Here is a 6245-nt window from a genome sequence, read left to right as displayed (position 1 = left end):
CGTTTTAGACCATCCGTTTTATAAGCAAAGAAAATTTTAAGTAGCTCTTATTCATTCTTGAAAAGCATGAAAAACGTGAAAAGTAACTGTATAAACACATACAAATTGAAAACCTCCACTTTTTTTTAAATCGGTTGAAGACTACTTAATAAAAGCCTATTCAATATCCTACATACAGAAAATACAAAAAATACAGAAAGTACAAATTGCAGCTGCCTCATAATACCTATATCCATTTTAAGGAAGTTTGTTATTCTTAAAAAAGTCAGTTATTAAATTAAAATGATATATTAATTAGAGACATTACTACATATAACTTCTGTTGAAAAACTTTTTAATTTTTTGTAAGTGGAATTGACAACAAGATCTTAAAAATATTAAATATTTCAATACTACAAAAATATTTTCTTTTTTATAATTATTTAGTAATAAAAATTTTTTGTTGACTGTCAAAAGATGTTAGAAGCGGCTGAGACGTGGGGTTTAGGAGGATATTAGAAACGGAGATGTGCCTGTTATCCGGTTTCGATTCGGTACTCGGCGGATTGAACACTTTTCTTGGATCCGGCCAGGTACCGGATAATGGCGCAGATAAGAAAAAAAAAGAAAAGACAAACACCAGCAATAATAATTTAATATATATAATAAAGAACCTAGCTAATGAAAATTGGTAATTAATATTGTATTGGGATAGGATGTTTGTCCTAATTTGTATTATTTATTGATTAATATACTAAAGTATTCCTTATTTGGATATAGTTCTTGTGTTTATTTTTTCTCATGAACAAGAATACATCAGTATGGCCAAACTATTACAATTTCTGTCGCTTAATGATATATCAAGTTTCGATTAACGATAACTTATTAGTATGATGTTGTCACCTTATAGACTTTTAGCGTTGATAAACATTACAGGCTCACTTCACTTCAGAATTAAAATTTCGTTGTTTTAGTTTTTAAACGATTTTTTAAATGCGACTTAGTGATTGCTTTAAATGTTGGTAACGGTGGTATTCAATAGATACCTCGGCAGAACACTAATTGTAGTGGTTTTGTCGGGTATCCAGCCAGAGTTATCCGGTTTATGTATAGTTAGAAATGAAGAAGAAATATAATCAGAAATTCAATGAGAAATAGGCGAGATAGATAGATGGGACACCTTCTCAAGCATGATGAGCTTGTTAGAAGACTATTAAAATCAGAAACAGGAGTTATAATAAGGGCAAAGATAAACCAAAGATTATATTAGTGTTCGCAAATAGTAGGTTACTCTACTTTTTAAGAAATGAGAAGATTGGTTCAACATAGGAAGAAGTGGAGAAGCGTATCCATAGTTTGAATACCTATGGTGTATAAAATATTATTTTTCAAAACTTTAAACCTATAGCATACAGCTAATTTCACAGTTTTTACACATTTTACGCATTGCTTCCCGTTTTCGCCTTTTTTTTTTTAATCTTGGAGTAATTATTTGAATAAATTTTGAAATATAGCTTATTAATGTTGAAGGATCGACATAATAGTCGAATATTCAACCGTGAACCGATTTTAATGATTCTTTTTAATGATATCTCAAGAGTCATCCCATTTAAATTTGAAGAAAATGTTCCACCTCCAAGGGTGGAAAATTAGAGGACGATAAAAAAATAGTTGGAAAAATTAACACAGTCTAATTATTTCGATCAGATTTTTTAATTGTTTAGTTTCAGTTTGTGCATACATATAGGGGAAAGTATTACTAATCTTAAGTTACAGTTTCTGTACTCTTAAAACCGCCAGAATAAGCCAAAACAATTGTCAAATATATTTTAATATATTATATTTATATATTTTTCATAAGTACACTTACGATAGTCTTATTAAAGTACTGAACTCTGTTTTTATATGCCACATGCCAGTATACCTATTTAAATTTTTATTAAATCAGCTTGCAAGTTCGAGCAAGTCTAGTAAATCGCACTTCCTGTGTATGTGCCACTTTATCTTGTTAACAAGACAAATTTTTCTTTTTTAATTTGCTATCGCGCATTAATGTTTCCGCTTTTAAAATATTCTACAGGCAATTTACAGGCTTCTGTTTTCCTCTTGCGGTTAGTATATTATTTATGTTATTAATTTTTCTTTTAGGTAAATATGTAATGTATATGTGTTACTATCTAATGTTACTAAAATACTTAGAAAGGATGTAGGCATAGTAAATGAATTTTTTGTCGTAAACATTATTAATAATAATATCTAAATATCGTTAAACTATTTCCTGCATTTCTGTCAATTAGACCCTTGTTGAAATTTATAGATAGCTTTATTATGAGAATAATAAAATTAAATACCTATACACTTATATAAAATAAATTTCTCCTCCTTTTTGTTTTAATATTTTTTCTCATCCCACGAATACAATCAACTTATCACATGGTTGCATTTCATTTCATTTTACGTATGTATCTAAAGGAAACAACTCAAATTGTTCTGGTAATTATACTTAGGTATTAACTACAAAAACATCACATAAACAAATTATTAAACTTACCATTTACTTATTCGAGTGCATTTTTGGTAAACAAAAGAAAGAATCAACAGAAGGTAGTATCCAAAGTCAATGAACAAAACTCTTAAACTTCACGAATTCATCGTCGGTGCACTTCCTACACAAACATCTACCCACTACTACTAGCCAAACAACAAACACATGTGTACCAAAAACAACGAAAACGTTACATTAGTTTACTTGATTATCACTTCCCGTTTGATAAGCGAACAGAAAACTTGCAAAAATTTCAACGCGCAACATACAACTTTAGCTTTAACCATTAATGAAATTAACGTTGAATTATTTTACATAAATATGTACGCTTAGAATACAATTAGTGTGTGTACTGTTATTACTCCGGTTACCGCATCAATGAAGGAAGACATTCATCGGGTTGGTTAAGAGCGACGCCGAAGCTCCATAGCCAGACCAGATTCTTTAAGAGAACAGCCAGCTGCTTGATAGCTTGATACACACTCATGATCAGGCTACCTTGATGATGTTGAGGCTGTGACGATGCGATGACCTCCATACTAGGCAATCGTGAATAACTGTTCTTTCTTTTTCAGGTGTTGTAATAATAATACCTCTGGTTATTACGTCTTTCTATTAATTGCTCCGACAAACGAGCATCGAACTTAGAGATTCAAATGAGCTTTTTTGCATAGTGGCGCCATTGCATGTGAACCGAAAAAAGCTTCTTAATAATTATTTAAAACTACTTATTGTTAGCTGAGAACTGACTGTCAATTAGTAACGGAGTTACTACAAAATAACTTCATTAAGTATTATAATAATATGCATTAAGGCAAATAATTACTTGACATTCACATAAATTTGAAAAATCAAAAGGGGATGCAGTCGCGGTCCTCATAGATAAGACTAATGTTTTTAATTTAAAAAAATTGTAAAATTCATTTCCATTGCTGATTACATACTAACAAATTTTTAGTGTTGATAAAGAACAGTAGCATGTAGCTTGTAGCATAAAAAATATTACATTACGACGTCAAGAATATTTCAAAAGGGTAATTTTACAATACATTAAGCAAATAGTGATAATCATAAAGTAATATTGGGTACTATTATTGTAATAGATATAGAAATTGACGAAAACTGATTGTATAGGTACTTAAATAGTTTTCCTTTTCATTAAGTTATTTTCGACAGAAAATACTCAGTCCAAAGACAAGCCTCTTTTCAAATCTTATACCCCAACCAAAAGTAATCCCAACATATCCTGCTGATGTCCTTTATTTTGTTTTTCCAGACCCTCAGTAGTTACTTGAGGTGACAATATTTTCAAAGGCAACTTGACTGATGAAGACGAATTTTTTGAAATCATCATTGAATATATCATCAGTGAAAAAAGGCGAAAGGTCTAGAAGATTAGTTGTCAGAACAGCCCCATAAGCATTTAAACATTATGATATATATTACGGCACCCACCAATTGGTTCGATCATTTTGCATAAATCAGTAAGGAGGTGATTAAATTATTACCAGTACATGCCGGAATGTAATAACACAGGTAGTGCAATTAAAGAAGCAGACTAAGAATTCGTACATACCATTTCTTCCCATAGCTATCAAACTTTGAAAAAAAAAGGATAAACAAAAGGAAGAACTTGGCAACGTTAACAATCACTCCGTTCGTGTTGTATTTTCTTACCATAAGCTGACGATCCTAATAAATGAGGTGAAATATCAGAACTGTATTCGCTATGTGCACGTTGACGCCAGCGCCTGAAGTGTCGGTTTTAGAAACTTTACAGTGAATAAATCCAATTGCTCAAGAAATTATACACGCTCAAAAAAAATAATTATTTAATACAATTTATTAAGTTTTATCCTGCAAACTATGCCACCATGTCAGAAAGCACTTTTTTCGTGTTCTGTAATTCATTGTTCAAATACAACGCGTAATTCAAGTTTCGAATTTTATTGTTTTCCAATCGCAAATTCACTGTTTCCACACAAATTACAGAGGCGACTAAATTCGTTAGGTGCAGTCCGAAGGCAACAGTATGTATAAGAATTTCGTTATTTTATGAATATATATTATTAAAGAAATAAACAATATATAACAGTATATACTATAATATCTGGAAATATAATAAAACAAATATAATTTTTAAATATACATAGTTCTCTATTGAGCTATAAAAAATTAGACATTGATAAAATGAATAAATTTTCGTATGAATGTTAGACTAATTAGAAATTAGATTGACGAATAATTTTCTAATCTTATATTATCATAACCTTATTTACATTTAATCAGAATTAACTTGCCTTCAATTCTACTTTATAAGGTGATAAAGTAACTGAAGTTTGCCTGATGACACTACACCTAATCAAAATAGTCACAACCATCTAATTCTTCAATTCTCATGACATGAAGAACGGCCAAAGCTTTACCTTTCAGAATTGTTTGAGGATTAAATTTAATAGAATAAGTTATCTTCAAAAAACCTAGTTCGAATAATTTTATTCATTATTATTATTATTATATAACCACTCCTCCTTGACTAGTTTAAATATTATGATATTTTTCCAACAAAACTATTTTATTTTAAATGTATTTAATTTAGCTTAAACGTATTTTTCTCACTGAGAAATTTGAAAATTGGCCACAGACAGCGCCACAGTCACTTTTGCACATAGCGAATAGTCACTACCAAATTGAAACTGACCAATCAGTGCAGCCACGGGTGCCGAATTGTATTCTAGAATGCTTAAATGCATCCCGGAGGAAGCTTAAAACCTGTTGTCAGGATCCTTAATTTTTAACATCAAATTAATTATTGTTTTTACGTGAATTATAAGAAATTATTTTTTTTTGCTTTTTGCAATTACATTAAAATGATATAACCTTAAACAAGCTATTAACAAGGAATTAAGTTGTTGATCAATTATTTATCAAAGCTACCAAACGTGGATCGCATTTTCGGTCTCATTTGACCTCAGCAGCACGCCACAGACAGTCTCGATTACATTACTTTAAAAGTTGATTTAGGCTTTCACGGCTGTCGACTGAATAAACTGGATTTCCGGATTCTAACCGAAATCTCCATGACAGATAGTTAAAAGTATTCGACGTTTCGACGTATTCAGTGAAGTTCCTGAGGATGCCTTATGTGATAGGAGACAGTCTCAACTCTTGATGTCACCATGATCCGTCATTGCGATTTCATCAATAAGATAACGTTAGAATCCCGATATCCAGTTTGTTCATTACAAATTTAAATTATTTTGATGGTTTTGTCTATTACACAATATGTGCCCTATTATATCAATTCATTGTGTTCATCCCTGCCAAAAATTATCTATTTGTACACTGGTATACTCCGATATCTATGCACATAAGTTTACAATAGTGATAGCCTGAAGACAGCTTTTCCGAATTCGTTTTCGTTCTAACTCGACCCAAATAAGTGCAGAACTTCTCTGTTCGCTATTCTTAATTTGATTCTGTTGGCGCCGTTATTGACATAATTTCATTAATTTTCTTGTTGTCCTACCCTGTCTGAATGAAAAAAGTCAGTCGTTCAATCAAATTTGTTTTCCCAAAGACAATATAGAAACAAAGCAATTTCTCACTATCTCGTTTTACTTGTTCCGTTGCCTATATTGCTTTGGGTCAAATTTGTAACAAAATTTATTGCCTATTCGATTTATTCCATATGGAAGTTTCAAAAAAGTTTGTTTTTTTT

This window comes from Agrilus planipennis, unplaced genomic scaffold (assembly GCF_000699045.2).
Source record: "Agrilus planipennis isolate EAB-ADULT unplaced genomic scaffold, Apla_2.0 scaffold417, whole genome shotgun sequence".
Lineage (NCBI taxonomy): Eukaryota > Metazoa > Arthropoda > Insecta > Coleoptera > Buprestidae > Agrilus > Agrilus planipennis.
Note: the sequence above shows the minus strand (reverse complement) of the source record.